The 19,521-nt window shown below is 47.7% G+C and overlaps 3 non-coding genes across 3 annotated transcripts; all 3 read left to right on the top strand.

Moving 5' to 3' along the window:
* Positions 1 to 1,793: 1,793 nt before the first annotated feature.
* Positions 1,794 to 1,932, top strand: LOC120364815 (small nucleolar RNA SNORA67). The gene has a single exon (XR_005579954.1). It is a non-coding gene; the product is annotated as a small nucleolar RNA SNORA67 (small nucleolar RNA).
* Positions 1,933 to 4,729: 2,797 nt separating this feature from the next.
* On the top strand, positions 4,730 to 4,835 carry LOC120364765 (U6 spliceosomal RNA). The gene has a single exon (XR_005579913.1). It is a non-coding gene; the product is annotated as a U6 spliceosomal RNA (small nuclear RNA).
* A 13,799-nt stretch (positions 4,836 to 18,634) lies between these two features.
* Positions 18,635 to 18,773, top strand: LOC120364716 (U4 spliceosomal RNA). The gene has a single exon (XR_005579871.1). It is a non-coding gene; the product is annotated as a U4 spliceosomal RNA (small nuclear RNA).
* The last annotated feature ends 748 nt before the right edge of the window (positions 18,774 to 19,521 follow it).

Genomic DNA, 19,521 nt, shown 5'->3' with positions numbered 1-19,521 from the left:
CAATGGCGCGATCTCGGCTCACCGCAACCTCCGCCTCCTGGGTTCAGGCAATTCTCCTGCCTCAGCCTCCTGAGTAGCTGGGATTACAGGCACACGCCACCATGCCCAGCTAATTTTTTTGTATTTTTAATAGACATGAGGTTTCGCCACATTGGCCAGGCTGGTCTCAAACTCCTGACCTCAGATAATCTGCCTGAATCAAGCCTCCCAAAGTGTTGGGATTACAGATGTGAGCCACTGCACCCGGCCTCAAATTTATTGAGTCTCTTATTGCTTGAACCCAGGAGGTGAAGGTTGTAATGAGCCAAGATTTCGCCATTGCCCTCCAGCCTGGGTGACAGAGCGATGGACTCAGTCTCAAGAAAAAAAAAAATGTATTAAGTCTCTTTTATTACTTTTTCTAGTTTTATTTATTTGTTTATTGCTCATACATTTGTCCGCTTTGGCTTGGAACTGATGGGTTTCACTCCTAGTCTCTCATGCTTACCTCTATCCACATTTCTCACATGTGCCCTCAATTACAGAATCTACAGCTAATCAGAAATCGTCCCCTGCAGGAGGAAAGGCCTGTGGCGCCCTTAGCTCTGATCACACCTTCCTTCTTACAGGCTGTCACCAGGCATCTCAGGCTGACTTTGTTTTCATGCCTCCAACCAATCAGCGTCATTGCTGCTGTGGTTCCCACCACGGGTCTGCTGTGGACTTACCCACATGTTTACCAGTGTCTGAGCTCTTCAGTGCTTTCAGTGCTCTCTCACTCCTTTTGAGGTCAATTTCCTTTCTCTTAACAAAACGGTGTTAGCTGCTCTCTTGCTGCCGATATGTTAGGATAAACTCTTTCAGTCTTCCTCTGAAAAGATCTTGTTTTCATTTTTAAATTTTGTTTTGTTTTAGAAAGTTTTCATGTGGAGCTTCCCATTGATGAAAAAGTCTTTATTTCCTGTTTACTTCTTGTGGTGAATTATCAACAAAGATGCCACCAACAGTTCTGTCCACTCCTGTATGTCACTCCTCCCATTAAGGCGTCGAATTTGGCCGGGCACAGTGGCTCATGCCTGTAATCCCAGCACTTTGGGGGGCCAAGGTTAGCAGATCACATGAGGTCAGGAGTTTGAGAGCAGCCTGGCCAACATAGTGAAATCCCATCTCTACTAAAAATACAAAAATTAGCCAGGCGTGGTGTTGTGTGCCTATAGTCCCAGCTACTCAGGAGGCTGATAAAGAAGAATCACTTGAACCCGGGAGGCGGAGGTTGCAGTGAGCCACGATCCTGACACTGCCCTCCAGCCAAGGCAAGAGAGGGAGAAAACAAAAAAAGACGAAGAAGATGTGGAATTTGGCTGGGTGCGATGACTCACTCTTATAATCTCGGCATTTTGGGAGGCTGAAGCAGGCAGATCATTTGAGATCAAGACTCAAGACAAGCCTGGCTAACATGGCAAAAGCCCATCTTTACCAAAAATACAAAAATTAGCTGGGTGTAGTGGTGCATTCCTGTAATCCTAGTTACTCAGGAGGCTGAGGCAGGAGAATTGCTTGAACCTGGGAGGTGGAGGTTGCAGTGAGCTGAGATTTTGCCACTGCAATGCAGCCTCAGTGACAAAGTGAGACTCAGTCTCAAAAAAAAAAAAAAAAAAAAAAAAAAAAAAGCAGCCAGGTGCGTGGTAGCTCACACCTGTAATCCCAGCAGTTTGGGAGGCCGAGGTGGGCGGATCATGAGGCACAAGGTCAGGAGTTTGAGACCAGCATAGATAACATGGTGAAACCCTGTCTCTATTAAAAATACAAAAATTATCCAAGGTGATTTCCTCTCAAGGAGACATCCACTGCCCCTCTCAGGAAAGTAGTGACTTGGAATAGAATCTTGCATGTCTAAGGTCTTTGGGGAACAGAGATGCTTATTTCCTCTGCCTTCCTTAGCTGCCTATGTGGATACCCACGTGTAATCCCTTCAGGATAGATTCTCGTGCACATGCTGAAGAGTTGTCTTTCTTTCTTTCTTTTTTTTTTTTTTTCTCTCCTTATAAACGCATCAGAAGAGTTGTCTTTCTTTTTTTTTTTTTTTGAGACGGAGTTTCGCTCTTGTTGCCCAGGCTGGAGTGCAATGGCGCAATCTCGGCTCACCGCAACCTCCGCCTCCTGGGTTCAGGCAATTCTCCTGCCTCAGCCTCCTGAGTAGCTGGGATTACAGGCATGCGCCACCATTCCCAGCTAATGTTTTGTATTTTTAGTAGAGACGGAGTTTCACCATTTTGACCAGGATGGTATCGATCTCTTGACCTCGTGATCCACCCGCCTCGGCCTCCCAAAGTGCTGGGATTACAGGCTTGAGCCACCGTGCCCAGCCCAAGTCCACCTGCTTTACTGGAGAGAGAAAGGACCTGGAAGATGAAAGACAACAAAGGGAGAAAGGGATGCCCAGCCAGCCACCAGCCATCCTGATCCCTTCAGCTGAGTCACTGAATGGGTGAGTGAAGCTGGTGGATCTCACAGTTCCAGTTGAGCTACCTCAGCCAAAACACCGCATAGAACACAGATGAGCCATCCCAACCGAGCCCTGCCAAACTACAGAATTGTGAACAAATACATGGTGGTGGGTTTTTATTTATTTGTTTCTTTGAAACAAGGTCTTGCTTTGTTGCCCAGAGTTTAGTGGCGTGATCACAGCTCACTGTAGACTTGACCTCCTGGACTCAAGTGACCCTCCTGCCTCAGCCTCCTGAGTAGCTGGGACTACAGGCACAGGCCACCACATCTGGCTAATTTTATGAATTTTTTTTTTTTTTTTTTTTTTTTTTTTGAGATGGAGTTTTGCTCTTGTTACCCAGGCTGGAGTGCAATGGTGCAATCTTGGCTCACCGCAACCTCCACCACCTGGGTTCAGGCAATTCTCCTACCTCAGCCTCCTGAGTAGCTGGGATTACAGGCACGTGCCACCATGCCCAGCTAATTTTTTGTATTTTTAGTAGAGACGGGGTTTCACCATGTTGACCAGGACAGTCTCGATCTCTTGACCTCGTGATCCACCCGCCTCGGCCTCCCAAAGTACTGGGATTACAGGCGTGAGCCACCGTGCCCGGCGTTATGAATTTTTTTGTAGAGATGGGGTTGTACTGTATTGGCCAGGCTGGTCTTGAACTCCTGGGCTCAAGGAATCCTCCTGCCTCAGCTTCCCAAAGTGCTGGGATGGTAGACGTGAGCCACTGTGCCTGGCTGGTGGTAGTTGTTTTAAGCCACTAAGTTTTAAAGTTATTTGTTGTGCAGTAACAGGTAACAAAAACACCCCTGAGTGGAATTTTGACGTTGAAAATTCCAACTCAGGGGTGGGTGGGTTGAATTCTAGTATGAGTTATTTCTTGTCAGCCCTTTGAATTTAGAATTCCACTGATTTCTGTCTTCTTTTGCTTGGCAGATAATCTTTCAGGTTTTTTATTTTTGTTTTTGTTTTTTGAGATGGAGTCTCTATCACCCAGGCTACAGTGCAATGGAACGATCTTGGCTCACTGCAATCTTTACTTCCCAGGTTCAAGCCCTGCTCTACTGCCTCAGCCTCCCAAATAGCTGGGACCATAGGCATGCACCACCATGCCCAGATAATTTTTGTATTTTTAGTAGAGACAGGGTTTCACCATGTTGGCCAGGCTGGTCTCGAACTCTTGACCTCAGGTGATCCCCCCAGCTTGGCCTCCCAAAGTGCTAGGATTACAGTCCTGAGCCACCATGACTGGCCTTTCAGGTTTTTCTTTCTTTCTTTCTTTCTTTTTTTGTTTGTGTGTGTGTGTTTGTTTTTTGTTTGTTTGTTTGTTTTTGCCAGATAAAATAATTCAAAAGGAAGCTCAGGTTATTTTTAAAATCATCTCTTTGTCCTCGGGGTTATTTAGTTTCTCTAAAATGTATTTATTTAACACAGTCTTGTTTTTTATTTATTCTGCTCAGGAATTCTTGTGCTGCTATACCTCCACCTTCTCTTCTTTTCTTCTTTCTTTTTAAATTTAAAAATATATTTTATTTATTTATTTATTTATTTATTTTTTGAGATGGCGTTTTGCTCTTGTTACCCAGGCTGGAGTGCAATGGCGCGATCTCGGCTTCCCGTAACCTCCACCTCCTGGGTTCAGGCAATTCTCCTGCCTCAGCCTCCTGAGTAGCTGGGATTACAGGCACGAGCCATCATGCCCAGCTAATTTTTTGTATTTTTAGTAGAGATGGGGTTTCACCAAGTTGACCAGGATGGTCTCGATCTCTTGACCTCGTGATACACCCGCCTGAGCCTCCCAAAGTGCTGGGATTACAGGCTTGAGCCACCACGCCCGGCAAAAATATATATATTTTAAAAGATGGGGTTTCACCATGTTGGTCAGGCTGGTCTTGAACTCCCGACCTCAGGTGATCCACCCGCCTTGGACTTCAAAGTGCATGGATTATAGGTGTGAGCCACCACGCCCGGCCCTTCTTAAGTTTTTATTTTTGTAGAGCTGGTGTCTCACTTTGTTGCCCAGGATGGTCTTGAACTCCTGGGTTGAGATCCTCTTGCCTTAGACTCCCAAAGTGTTGAGATGATAGGTGTGAGCCACCACTCCTGGCCCCCCTCCTTTTTTCCCTGCAAAAATTTTTAATGCGTATTATGTGCAGTAATAAAATATGATTTTAAGTATTGAGGATTAAATAGTGAACAAAAAGAAAGTCACTATCCTCACGATAGTGACGTTTTATTTTATTTACATTGACAGTGCTCACTTTGCAGCACATATGCTAAAACTGGAACAATAGAGAGAAGATTAGCATGGCCCCGGCACAAATGTGATGTGCAAATTCATAAACTCTTCCATATTTATTTATTTATTTATTTATTTTTTGAGACGGAGTTTCGCTCTTGTTGCCCAGGCTGGAGTACAATGGCACATTCTTGGCTCACCGCAACCTCCACCTCCTGGGTTCAAGCAATTCTCCTGTCTCAGCCTCCCAAGTAGCTGGGATTACAGGCATGTGCCACCACATCCGGCTAATTTTTTTTGCACTTTTAGTAGAGACGGGGTTTCACCATGTTGACCAGGATGGTCTCGATCTCTTGACCTCGTGAGCCACCCTCCTCGGCCTCCCAAAGTGCTGGGATTACAGGTGTGAGCCACATATTTTTTTTTTGAATTTTTTTTTTTTTAAAGATGGGGTTTCACCATATTGGTCAGGCTGGTCTCGAACTCCTGACCTCAGGTGATCTGCCCACCTCAGCCTCCCAAAGTGCTGGGATTACAAGCGTGAGCCACCGTGCCCGGCCATATTTTAAAAAAATAAAATTAATAATACATTTACATTTTGTTTTATAGAGACAGGGTCTCACTATGTTTCCTAGGCTGGTTTTGAACGTCTGACTTCAAGCTATTCTCCTGCATTAGCCACCGTGCCTGGCCTAAGCTTTACATTTTAGTTGGAGAAAGAGCCTGAGAATGAAGCTAGAACGGAGAAGAGCAGAGCTGAAATTTAAAGGGAGCAGATCCTGAAGCCTGATTGAAAGCGGCATCATTTCCCACCTGAACTCAACCATACTTATCTTCAGTAACATGAGCAATAACTGCTCCTTGTTGTTTAAGGCAATTTAAATAGATTTCTATGTCAATTACAAGTGAAAGGGTATTCATTGTTAGGTGCCCAGCCTTGGCCTGATCTAGATGTTCTTTCTCTGCAATTTTGAATTTGTATCTTCACTTAATTAGCTGATTTGAAAATTAATTAAATTAGGCTAGGCACAGTGGCTCAAGCTTGTAATCCCAGCACTTTGGGAGATGGCATGTGCCTGTAATCCCAGCTTCTTGGGAGGCTGAGGCAAGAGAATCGCTTGAACCTGGGAGGTGGAGGTTGCAATGAGCTGAGATCACGCCACTGTACTCCAGCCTGGGCAACAAAGAGAGACTCACTCTAAAATCAAACATTGGCTGGACGCAGTGGCTCACACCTGTAATCCCAGCACTTTGGGAGGCTGAGGCGGTGGATCACCTGAGGTCAGGAGTTCGAGACCAGCCTGAGCAATATGGTGAAACCCCGTCTCTTTAAAAAAAAAAAAAAAAAAAAAATATGATCAACTGCCTTGAGCACAGATCCATGTGGTTCAAAACACCACTGAGGCGCTGTGCTTGTTGTGATCATTGCACTCAGCTTGTTTACCCTGGGTAAAATGAGGCTGAGACCTACTGGGCTGCATTCCCAGGAAGTTCAGGCTTGGTGGTGTGGACCCATAGTCTCAGCTACTCAGGAGACTGAGGTGAGAGGATAGCTCGAACATGGGAGGTGGAGGTTTCAGTGAGCCGAGATCACACCACTGTACTCCAGCCTAGGCGACACAGCAAGACTCTGTCTCAAAAAAAAGAAAATATATTTGCAAGATGTGTCTAAGAAGAAAGATGGGCTGGGTATATGCTTCTGGCCCTGGGGAAATAGAAATATCCACACCTTCCAGGGGTTATTAAATCTTGCTCTGAGCTCTACTGATCCTCAGAGACCTAAACTACTCACAAGGTTCCCAGTCAAGGTAGGGACATGTGGAGGTCAGGCAATGGATGGAGTCTTGCCTATAGGATTTCTACCGCTGGGACTGGAGACACATCTTGTTCATTAAACCACTGGCCAATATATGGTAGAGGATGGATCCTGATTACAGGATGAAACTGGATTGCTGCTGTTGAAAGGGCTGAGAAGACAGTGTCAAATCAGAGACATCGCTGGAGCACACCTAGTCCAGAGGTCCTAGTCAGTGGAAAACTGCAGCGACCCCTCAATACTCTGCGATCGTCTGAGTCTGTTTTCCATTATTATAACAAAACACCTGTCTTAGTCCAACTGGGTAGAATATAAAGGAAAGAGGCTTATTTAGCTCAAGGTTCTGGAGGCTGAGAAGTCCAAAACGGACGGCCACATTTGGTGGGGGCCTTGAGCTGCTCCAAGCATGGCAGAAAAGCGGAAGGAGAAATGGGCACCAGGCCAGAGGCAGCCTCACTTTGTAATAACTGGCGCCTGCAGTAATTAATTGAGTCCCACAACAAGAAGAACTCACATACTCCTGCACTCATCTCTTCATGAAGATGGCTCCCTCATGACTCAAACACCCCTTAAATGTCCCACCCCTTCTCAACACCATTAGACTGGGACCAAGCTTCAAAGTTTTGGTGGGGACAATGTTCAAATGACTGTAGCAGCCAAGAACTCAGCCCCTGCAGGAATGAAGATTTGGGTCACCTCACCAGAAAGAGAACCCTGTCCAGAAAGGTGCCAGCAGCAGTAAGGCGAGCACAGAATGGAAGTTACGATTGCCTGCCTAGGTTTTGGGGCTGGCTAAGGAGGTGCGGGCTGTAGCAGCTGCATTTCATGAATTTGGGGCTTTTTTTCTTCCCCATCTTCATCCATTTGGTCTGCTGTAACAGACTACTATAGACTGGATGTAGTATATATCACAGACATTTATTTCCACAGTTCTGGAGGATTGAGGGGTCAGCAGATTTGGCATCTGATGAAACCTTGCTTTGTGGCACATAGACACCATCTTCTTCATGTGGCCTCATATGGCAGAAGGGGCAAGGGATTCCTCTGGTGTCTCTTTTATAAGAACCCTAATTCCACTCATAAAGGTCCCATCCTCGTGCCCTCCAAAGGCCCCATCTCACACCATCCCCTTGAGGGTTAAGATTTCAACAGAGGAATTTTGAGGAGACGTAAACATTCACTCCGTTGGGCAGGCTCTCGGTGGCTCATGCCTGTAATCCCAGCACTTTGGGAGGCTGAAGCAGGCAGATCACTTGAAGTCAGGAGTTCAAGACCAGACTGGCCAACATGGCAAAACCCTGTGTCTGCTAAATACACAAGATTTAGCTGGGTGTGGTGGTGTGCACCTGTAACTCCAGATATGTTGGAGGCTGAGGCAGGAGAATCGCTTGAGCCCTGGAGGTGGAGGTTGCAGGAGGAGCAGAGATCATCCCACTGCACTCCAGCCTGGGTGACAACACGAGATTCCATCTCAAAAAAGAAAAAATTTCACTGCGTTGCACCCCCTTTTACTCATGACCTTAACTGAGGAACACCCGTGATTTTAGCTGGGAGTATGACTGATTGACATCAGCCCACAATGATATGATAGCTACTGTGACTTACGGATCCCCTGTGTTGAGTGGACAAGCTCTTCACCTGGACAAAAGTCTAGAACAGGTGCTGAGGGGTCAAAGGGCTGGGCTGGGCCATTCACCTTTTCTTTGTCCCTCCACATGCACCCCCCCGCCGTCTCCACCCTGCCCTCTGAGGCTGACTGTGTGGTCCACATCCACAAACTCCCGTGGGAGATGGCCAGAGGAGAGAAGAGAGGAAGGTCGTGGTGTTTATTTCCCTGGCTGGCTGTTCCCTCAAGGGACAGTGACGTGTTCTCTTCCTGGAGCCTTGCAGCACAGCTCTCTCCCTGTGGGTGCCAGTGACTGTTCTCCCCTCCATCCCTTCAAGCCTCCTGGGGGCACCACCTGGCTGCTGCTAAACTCTGGGCTACTGCGCCATCCTTTGTGGTTCCCCGACACCCACATCTTTGCAAATAAACTCTCCTGCAATGCTCCTATTTTGAATATGCCATCTGTTTCCTGTTGGGAGACCAACTAATACAGTGGGTTTTATGCCAAAATGACTCTGCTGACAGTTTCATATTTGAACTGCAACTTGTGGTGTTCTGGCATTTGCCTCTTAAAATCAGAGTTGTTTTGAGGAGACCCTGGGAGTGTCTGCCCTTCGCCCTGGCAAAAGGCAAAAGGGCAAAGAAACACATTGTAATCAGCTAACACCATGCCTGGGACAGACAGACTCAACAACAGCTGGAAGATTCCTTCTAGCTCCCCACTTCCCTGTTACCCCATTCAGTGCCCCAGCCTCCGCACTGCAGACGAGGTGCTGGAGGAAGTTGGCATCCTTTGTGTTCCTATAATGCAAGTGTGTGATTTGAAGTAGGGAGGGGTTAAACTAGAGTAATTTTGCAAAAAAAAAAAAAAAAAAGAGAGAGAGCGACTGAGAAAGAGAGAAAGAGAGAGACTATATATATTATGGAAGGCCTGCTCAATTTTTTTTTTTTTTTGAGACGGAGTCTTATTCTGTCTCCAGGCTGGAGTGCAGTGTCGCGGCAATCTCGGGTCACTGCAACCTATGCCACCTGGGTTCAAGCGATTCTCCTGCCTCAGCCTCCCTCAGCCTCCTGAGTAGCTGGGACTAGAGGTTCGTGCCACCATGCCCAGCTAATTTTTGTATTTTTAGTAGAGATGGGTCTCACCATGTTGGCCAGGATGGTCTCCATCTCTTGACCCCGTGATCTGCCTGCCTTGGCCTCCCAAAGTGCTGGAAAGGCGTGAGGCTGTGCCCAGCCTTCAATTCTTAAATGTTAATATACTTGCAAAAGGAAAGAAGGAAAGACATCTAATTTAATCAGTTTGGAAACAAAACTGGACTCCAAGCAAGACAAACCCAGTCCACAGGCAGCAGGCTCAGACTGACCTTGAAGTTAATGAAGCTGAAGTCCTAGGCTCCACACTTGCATGAGGCCCTTCAAACACCCTCATCCTAATTTTCTATTCACAATTTAATTCTTTTTCTTTTTCTTTCTTTCTTTTTTTTTTTTTGAGACGGAGTTTCGCTCTTGTTACCCAGGCTGGAGTGCAATGGCGCGATCTCGGCTCACCACAACCTCCGCCTCCTGGGTTCAAGCAATTCTCCTGCCTCAGCCTCCTGAGTAGCTGGGATTACAGGCACATGCCACCATGCCCAGCTAATTTTTGTATTTTTTAGTAGAGATGGGGTTTCACCATGTTGACCAGGATGGTCTCCATCTCTCGACCTCGTGATCCACCCGCCTCAGCCTCCCAAATGCTGGGATTACAGGCTTGAGCCACCACGCCCGGCTTAATTCTTTTTCTTAAAGAGGTCCCCAAATTATTTAAACTTCAGGCCCCACAAAACCAAGCTCTGCCCTCTGGCAAGTGATTATTTTGCCTCCTCTCCAGTACACAATGAGATTCTGTTTGGGACACATCAGCGACCTTTTTGTCTGCCAGCTCACCCCATCAGAACTTCCATGCATTCCAGATTAATACGAACAAAATAACGGCTCGGAAGAGATGTGTGCTGTGCTCCATGACAGTGGCAAGCCTGCAGCCTTGGCCACAATGAGAGCTCTCGCTCTCTGGGCTTCACCCATAATAAGGACACATGAATGGGTGGGATGATAGACAGGAAACACTTCCCCAGCTTGCACTGGCACAGGGTGTGCAGCCACACCAACACGCTTTCCAGGGCGGGGGGCGATTATTTGACTTTTCCGTCCAAATTAGAACATCACAACTGGCTGGGTGCGGTAGCTCATGCCTGTAATCCCAGCACTTTGGGAGGCCAAGGTGGGTGGATCACCTGAGGTCAAGAGTTCGAGACCAGCCTAACCAACATGGTGAAACTTCATCTCTGCTAAAAATACAAAAATTAGTCCGTTGTGGTGGTGGGCACCTGTAATCCCAACTACTCAGGAGGCTGAGGCAGGAGAATTGCTTGAACCCAGGAGGCAGAGGTTGCAGCGAGCCGAGATTGCACCACTGCACTCCAGCCTGGTGACAGAGTGAGACTCCGTCTCAAAAACCAAAAACCAAAAAGCAAAACCCACCATTAACCACTACCTTGAAAGACTGTGGCTTCACGTGAAGTGTGAGTTGTCCTCAGCTCCTCAACACCAGGGGTAAAAACCACAACTCTTCATTATTCAAAAAAAGGTGCTATCTAATTTGCATCAGAAGTCTAACATTTTGTGATTCCTTTGACCCTGCAATGCCATGTCTAGGAGTTTGTTGTAAGGATATAATACTACTGTGCATAAAGACATTAGTACTGGCCGGGCGTGGTGGCTCAAACCTGTAATCCCAGAACTTTGGGAGGCTGAGGCAGGCAGATCATCTGGGCTCAGAAGATTGAGACCAGTCTGGCCTCATGGTGAAACCCCATCTCTATTAAAACTACTACAAAAATTAGGCCGGGCGCGGTGGCTCACTCCTGTAATCCCAGCAGTTTGGGAGGCCGAGGCTGGTGGATCACGAGGTCAAGAGATCGAGACCATCCTGGTCAACATGGGGAAACCCCGTCTCTACTAAAAATACAAAATATTAGCTGGGAGTGGTGGCCTGTGCCTATAATCCAAGCTACTCAGGAGGCTGAGGCAGGAGAATTGCCTGAACCAGGAGGCGGAGTTTGCAGTGAGCCGAGATCGGGCCATTGCACTCCAGCCTGGGTGACAAGAGCAAAACTCCGTCTCAAAAAAACAAAAAACAAACAAAAAAAAAACTACAGGCCGGGCGCAGTGGCTCAAGCCTGTAATCCTAGCACTTTGGGAGGCCGAGGTGGGTGGATCACAAGGTCAAGAGATCGAGACCATCCTGGTCAACATGGTGAAACCCCGTCTCTACTAAAAATACTAAAAATTAGCTGGGCATGGTGGCATGTGCCTGTAATCCCAGCTACTCAGGAGGCTGAGGCAGGAGAATTGCCTGAACCCAGGAGGCGGAGGTTGCGGTGAGCCAAGATCGCGCCATTGCACTCCAGCCTGGGCAACAAGAGCGAAACTCTGACTCAAAAAAAAAAAAAAAAAAAAAAAAACTACAAAAATTAGCCAGGTATGGTGGCACATGCCTGTAGTCCCAGCTCCTCAGGAGACTGAGGCAGGAGAATCACTTGAACCCAGGAGGCGGAGGTTGCAGTGAGGCAACATTGTGCCAAGGCACTCCAGTCTGGGCAGCAAAATGAGACTCTGTCTCAAAAAAAGAAGAAAGAAAGAAGAGAGAGAAAGAGAGAGAGAGAGAAAAAAAGAAAGAAAGAAAGAAAAAGGAAGCAAGGAAGGAAGAAAAGAGGCCAGGTGCAGTGGCTCACACCTGTAATCCCAGCACTTTGGGAGGCTGAGGCAGGAAGATCACCTGAGGTCAGGAGTTCAAGACCAGCCTGGCCAACATGGTGAAACACTGTCTCTAGTAAAAATACAAAAACTAGCTGGGTATGGTGGCAGGTGCCTGTAATCTCAGCTACTTGGAAGGCTGAGGTTGGAGAATAGCTTGAGCTTGGGAGGCAGAGGTTGCAGTGAGTGGAGACCATTCTATTGCACTCCAGCCTGGGCAAAAGAGCAGAACTCCATATTAAAAAAAAAATAGTAAGAAGAAAATAAAGAAAAGATAACATAATGACATGGAAAGCTAAACATTGAATGAATAGACCTGGGTTGGCCCTGTGGCCCTGGTGTGAACACTCCCTGGTGTTCACACCCTGGTAATGCCCCCCACGGAGTGCCTGTAGGACCTGCAACTTGCTTCCCACTAACAGACTTCGAACAACGTGAAGTGGTTTTGCAGACATAATTAAGGTCCTAAGTCAGTTGATTTTGAAGTCAAGGGGGGATTTTCATGGGTTGGCCTCACTAAAGCAGGCTGAAGTCTTTGAAAGAGTGTCTAGGCCCTCTCAGAGGGTCCGAGACTCTCCATCTACTGCCGCCTTTGAAGAAGTAAGCTTCTATGTGGTGACAGGACCATCTGGCAAGGAACTAGTGTAGCCTCCAGTTGCTAAGGGCCATCCCTGGCTGACGGCCCACAAGAAAACAGGAACCCTAGCCCCAGTCCTACAACCATAAGGAGAAGAATTCTGTCAACAGTCTGAAGGAGCTCACTGCAGCCTCAGACCTCCTGGGTTCAAGTGATCTTGCTTCAGACTCGCAAGTAGCCAGTATTACAGGTACCTGCCACCACACCCAGCTAATTTTTGTATTTTTGGCAAAGATGGGGTTTTGCCATGTTGGCCAGGCTGGTCTTGAGCTCCTGACCTCAAGTGATCTGCCTGCTTCAGCCTCCCAAAGCTCTGGAATTACAGGCATGAGCCACTGCACCCGGCCAAATTCCACTTTTTTTTTTTTTCCTCTGTTGCCCAGGCTGTATGGCAGTGCCAGGATCTCAGCTCACTGCAATCTCAGCCCTTGGGTTCAAGTGATTCTCCTGCTTCAGCCTTCTGAGTAGCTGGGACTATAGGCACACATCACCACACCTGGCTAATTTTTGTATTTTTAATAGAGATGGGGTTTCACCATGTTGGCCAGGCTGGCTGCTCTCAGACTCCTGATCTCATGTGATCTGCCAACCTCAGCCCCACAAAGTGCTGGGATTACAGGCACGTGCCCGGCCAAATTCCACGTCTTTTTTTTTTCTTGAAGACTGGGTTTTACCATGTTGGTCAGGCTGGTCTTGAACTCCCGACCTCAGGTGATCCACATGCCTTGGCCTCCAAAGTGCTTGCATTACAGGTGTGAGCCACCATGTCGGGCCCAAATTCCACGTCTTGATGAGAGGAGTGACATACAGGGCTGGACAGAACTGTTGGTGGCATCTTTGTTGATAATTCACCACAAGTAAACATGAAATAAAGATTTTTTTCATCAATGGGAAGCTCCACATGAAAACTTTCTAAAACAAAACAAAATTTAAAAATGAAAGCAAGGTCTTTTCAGAGGAAGACTGAAAGAGTTTATCCTAACATATCGGCAGCAAGAGAGCAGCTAACACCGTTTTGTTAAGAGAAAGGAAATTGACCTCAAAAGGAGTGAGAGAGCACTGAAAGCACTGAAGAGCTCAGACACTGGTAAACATGTGGGTAAGTCCACAGCAGACCCGTGGTGGGAACCACAGCAGCAATGACGCTGATTGGTTGGAGGCATGAAAACAAAGTCAGCCTGAGATGCCTGGTGACAGCCTGTAAGAAGGAAGGTGTGATCAGAGCTAAGGGCGCCACAGGCCTTTCCTCCTGCAGGGGACGATTTCTGATTAGCTGTAGATTCTGTAATTGAGGGCACATGTGAGAAATGTGGATAGAGGTAAGCATGAGAGACTAGGAGTGAAACCCATCAGTTCCAAGCCAAAGCGGACAAATGTATGAGCAATAAACAAATAAATAAAACTAGAAAAAGTAATAAAAGAGACTTAATACATTTTCTTTTGTTGAGACTGAGTCTCGCTCTGTCACCCAGGCTGGAGTGCAATGGCGAAATCTTGGCTCATTACAACCTCCACCTCCCGGGTTCAAGCAATAAGAGACTCAATAAATTTGAGGCCGGACGCAGTGCCTCATACCTGTAGTCCTAGCACTTTTGGAGGCTGAGGCGGGCAGTTATCTGAGATCAGTTCAAGACCAGCCTGGCCAATGTTGCAAAATCCCGTTTCTTCTAAAAATACAAAAATTAGCCAGACGTGGTGATGGGTACCTATAATCCCAGCTACTCAGGAGGCTGAGGCAGGAGAATCACTTGAACCTGGGAGGCAGAGGTTGTAGCGAACTGAGATCCTGCCACTGTCCTACAGCCTGGAAAACAAGAGTAAGACTTCATCTCTGAAAAAAGAAGAAAAAAAAAAAAGCATGCAGGGGACAGATACACCATCCATTCAGGAGAGCAGACATGTCTGGGTAGGTGAGGAACCCAGGTAGGAGAGGGAACACAGGATGCGTTCAGTGGATTTGTTACGCTTCCATTCTAAAAACAGAAACTGACACCCTTACATTTCTTACCATTATACTCTAAACTTCTTTTCTTTTCTTTGAGACGGAGTTTCTCTCTTGTTGCCCAGGCTGGAGCGCAATGGCACAATCTCAGCTCACTGTAACCTCCGCCTCCCGGGTTCAAACAATTCTCCTGCCTCAACCTCCTGAGTAGCTAGGAGTACAGGTGTGCGACACCATGCCTGGCTAATAGTTTGTATTTTTAATAGAGACAGGGTTTCACCATATTGGCTAAGCTGGTCTTGAACTCCTGACCTCAGGTGATCGACCCACTTTAGCTTCCCAGAATGCTGGGATATCAGGTATGAGCCATGCGCCCGGCCCTATACTCTAAACTTTTCAATATGCTTTGAATATTTCATAATTTAAAAGAGGAGCTAGGTACTATTCATGCTTGCTAAGTAGGAATTAGGAAGCTGGAAGCCATCCCTCACCCTGTGTGCCCTACGTGGCTGACCATCTCTCTCTCTCTCTTTTTTTTTTTTTTTTGAGGCGGAGTCTCGCTTTGTTGTCCAGGCTGGAGTGCAATGGAGTGATCTCAGCTCACTGCAACCTCTGCCTCCCAGTTTCAAGCAATTTTCCTGCCTCAGCCTCCCAAGCAGATGAGAGAGATTACAGGCATCCGCCACCATGCCCAGCTAAATTTTTTTGTATTTTTATTAGAGACAGGGTTTCTCCATGTTGGTCAGGCTGGTCTCAAACTCCCAACCTCAGGTGATCCACCCACCTCGACCTCCCAAAGTGCTGGGATTACAGGCATGAACCACCACGCCCAACGGGCTGACCACCGTTTTTTTTTTTTGTTTTTTTTGTTTTTTTTTTTTTGAGATGGAGTTTCTCTCTTGTTACCCAGGCTGGAGTGCAATGGCGTGATCTCGGCTCACCGCAACCTCCGCCTCCTGGGTTCAAGCAATTCTCCTGCCTCAGCCTCCTGAGTAGCTGGGATTACAGGCACGTGCCACCATGCCCAGCTAGTTTTTTGTATCTTTAGTAGAGACGGGGTTTCACCATGTTGACCAGGATGGTCTCAATCTCTCGACCTTGTGATCCACCCGCCTCAGCCTCCCAAAGTGCTGGGATTACAGGCTTGAGCCACCGTGCCCGGCTTGACCACCTCTTTATACTGGGAACAAGCTCCTCTGTTTCCTGGGTCCCCGAGGCTGCCTCCGCACATTTGGAGCAGGGCCTCGTGTGTGCTGTTGTCTCCCCTGGAAGTCCGCAAGTCAAAAGATTCTTCCTGATTCACCCTCTCCAGGCCGACCCACCAGATCATCACTGCAAGAATCCCAGCAGCAGAGGATAGAAAAACTGCCCAAGGAATCTGAGCTGTTAAACAAGCCGTCCATCCGCAGGGGCTGCAGCAGCAAAGATTCCCTTTTCTGGGGAAACCAACAGTCGGTGCCCTGCTGGCCTTGCTGTACTTGCTGTTTGCAGAGGTCTAGGCGTCTGGAATTCTCTGCCAAGGCTGTGAGGAAGGCGGCTGACATTCCAGCTCAGCGTCACCTGCCAAAACTGCTTCCTTCTTCAGTAGGTGACTCCTTCCCCCTTGAACCTGAGATGAAGTTGTTTGCTATGATCACACCTCCATGTTACTGACAAGGTGTCCATTCCCCTGGCTGAGCTGAGCCTCTGTGGCCATGGGTGTCTTCTGAGCTCTCATGCCAGTGGTGAAGCCAAGCCTGGACTGCCTCTGGACCATGATAAGGCCCCAGAAGACACAGTCCTATTTGCTGCTTTGAGGCTGATCTTTGCTTATTTAACCACCAGGGTTACCCTGAGGCTGCAAGCGTGGAAGTAATACCCAGGTGAGCCCCTACCACCCTCCCTCCAGCCACAGACTCGCATCATGTGAGGTTCAGAGTGACAAGGGTCCTGAAGGAACAGGTCTGTGGTGATCGGCTGACAATACTCTCAGCATGCCTCCTCTGAGCCTTGAGGAATATTTGCCAGCAAGTGACTGAGGCTTGCACAGTGGGGTGGAGGGCACGGTCCTCTGGGCTCCTCAGCTGCTGAAACGGAGTCAACTTCGGTGTTTCTATCCATGAGTGAAACAGGTGTACAGTTATATACGCAGCTAAAATACATCATTTCCAAATCTTTTTTTTTTTTTTTTTGAGATGGAGTTTTGTTCTTGTTGCCCAGGCTGTCTTGCAATGGTACAATGTCAGCTCACTAAAACTTCCGCCTCCCAGGTTCAAGCATTTCTTCTGCCTCAGCTTCCCAAGTAGCTGGGATTACAGGCAGGAGCTACTACACCCAGCTAATTTTGTGTTTTTAGTAGAGATGGGCTTTCACCATGTTGGCCAGGCTGGTCTCGAAACTCCCCACATCAGGTGATCCACCCGCCTTGGCCTCCCAAAGTTTTGGGATTGCAGACGTGAGCCACCGAGCTCGGCCTATCATTTCCAACTCTTACAATGGCTTTTGAAGAGAGCTGTTATTATTATTGAGATAGAGGCTTGCTCTGATGCCCAGACTGGAGTACAGTGGTGCAATCTCTGCTCACTGCAGCTTCCTTCTTCTGGGTTCAAGCGATTCTCCTGCCTCAACCTCCCGAGTAGCTGAGATTACTTGCACCCACCATCACACCCAGCTAATTTTTGTATTTTTAATAGAGATGGGGTTTTGCCGTGGTGACCAGGCTGGTTTTGAACTCCTGACCTCAGGTCATCCACTCACCTTGGCCTCCCAAAGTGCTGGGATTACAGGCATGAGCCATCGCGCCTGGCCAGAGAGCTGCTATTATCCCCACTTTGCCAAGGAAGAAATTGAGGCTCAAAGAAGTCACATGAGTTGCCTGCATGCAAGCCAAATGTGGTCTTGGAGGTCAAAGACAGGTGGTCCTGGGGGTGGGGCAGTGGGGTGGGCAGGCCTGAGCTCTGTGCTGGGCTGGTGCTCTTTTGGCCTCAAGTTCCTTCTGCTGCGGCAGCACTGATTGAGGAAAGTGAGTGGGAGGTGTTAGACCGTAGTAGTTTCACAGCAGCAAATGACTGTCACAAAGGGCAAGCTTGTTCCTTGCCTGCCTTTTAGTTTATTTTTTAACTACCACTCACCACAACAGAAACTGGTTATCTGCAGGTGCACAGCTATTCTCAAAGAGTGAGCAGGTGAGCAGCTTCTTATTAGAGCTCCCAGGATCAGTCAGAGTCCGCCCTCCCCCCCACCCCCGCCACCTCTGCTGCCCCAGGAGGTCACCTCACGTGCCGTGCCGGCTGCTTCACTGCTGACTGGATCCCAAGGCCAGCCTATGACCTTCCAGGGCCCTTTCCTCTCCTGTCCAAATGGGACCAAACCAAGCAGGTGATGACCTTTTTTTTTTTTTTTTTTTTTTTTGAGACGGAGTTTCGCTCTTGTTACCCAGGCTGGAGTGCAATGGCGCAATCTCGGCTCATCGCAACCTCCGCCTCCTGGGCTCAGGCAATTCTCCTGCCTCAGCCTCCTAAGTAGCTGGGATTACAGGCACGCGCCACCACGCCCAGCTAGGTTTTTTTTTGTATTTTTAGTAGAGACGGGGTTTCACCATGTTGACCAAGATGGTCTCGATCTCTCGACCTCGTGATCCACCCGCCTCGGCCTCCCAAAGTGCTGGGATTACAGGCTTGAGCCACCGCGCCCGGCCCCAAACTGCTTTCTAAGGATGGTGGGCCCCGAAGAGCTCAGAGCCTTTGCTGCTGGGTGAGGTGAAACTTGGAGTCAGACCTGAGTTGCTGAGGTCTAAGAAGAGGCTGAGCTGCGTCTCCTGTGGTGACCTTCCTGGTTCTTCACCCAGCCTGCAGCTTCTCCTTGAAATCAAAGCTGAACCCATATTTTACAGTGTTCTGTTTTCCCACCAATGTGTTTCTGCTTGTAAATCTGTTAAGAAAGACTGGGCAGGCAAGCTAAGTGGGGAGATGTGTGTGGGGACTCAGGACACACAGCCCCGAGGGCGACCCAGAGCTGTGTGCTTATGGGCTAGGGCCTCGTCCAGATCCAGAGAAGAATGAACAGAACATTATGTTTATTGGCCATTCATACTTATCCTGGAGATTTATTTTATGTTTTGTTTTTAATTTAAAAAAAATAGAGCTTTTCACAGTGGCAGTATCGTAGCCCAGAGGTTTATCTGAGGCACGATTATTGCTAATTGAAAACTTTTCCCAATATCCCGCCACGATGACTTGAAATATAGGTGGCATTAACAATTTTTGGCAGTCTCTATGGGACTGAATTTAAAAAAAAAAAAAAAAAGTAGGTATCACTATGCTGATCCAGGCTGGTCTCAAACACCTGAACTCAAGTGATCTTTCAGCCTCAGCCTCCCAAAGTGCTAGGATTACAGGAAACAGCCATCACATCAGGCCTAGTCTGAAGATTTCTTCCAAACATGAAGTATTCTTTTTCTTTTTTTTTTTTAATTTTATTTTATTTATTTATTTATTTTTTTTTTGATACGGAGTTTCGCTCTTGTTACCCAGGCTGGAGTGCAATGGCACGATCTCGGCTCACCACAACCTCCACCTCCTGGGTTCCGGTAATTCTCCTGCCTCAGCCTCCTGAGTAGCTGGGATTACTGCCCAGCTAATTTTTTGTATTTTTAGTAGAAATGGGGTTTCATCATGTTGACCAGGATGGTCTCAATCTCTTGACCTCGTGATCCACCCGCCTCGGCCTCCCAAAGTGCTGGGATTATAGGCTTGAGCCACTGCGCCCGGCTATTTATTTATTTTTTAAAGACGGGGTTTCACCATGTTGGTCAGGCTGGTCTTGAACTTCCGACCTCAGGTGATCTGCCAGCCTTGGCCTCCAAAGTGTTTGGATTATAGGCGTGAGCCATGGCGCCCAGTCTATTTTTCTTTTATTTTTATTTATTTATTTTTTGAGACAGGATCTCACTCTGTCGCCCAGACTGGGGTGCAGTGGTATGATCTCAGCTCACTGCCATCTCCACCTCCAGGTTCAAGCAATTCTCCT

This window comes from Saimiri boliviensis, chromosome 6 (assembly GCF_048565385.1).
Source record: "Saimiri boliviensis isolate mSaiBol1 chromosome 6, mSaiBol1.pri, whole genome shotgun sequence".
NCBI lineage: Eukaryota > Metazoa > Chordata > Mammalia > Primates > Cebidae > Saimiri > Saimiri boliviensis.
Note: the sequence above shows the minus strand (reverse complement) of the source record. Positions and strands in the feature narration are given on the sequence as shown.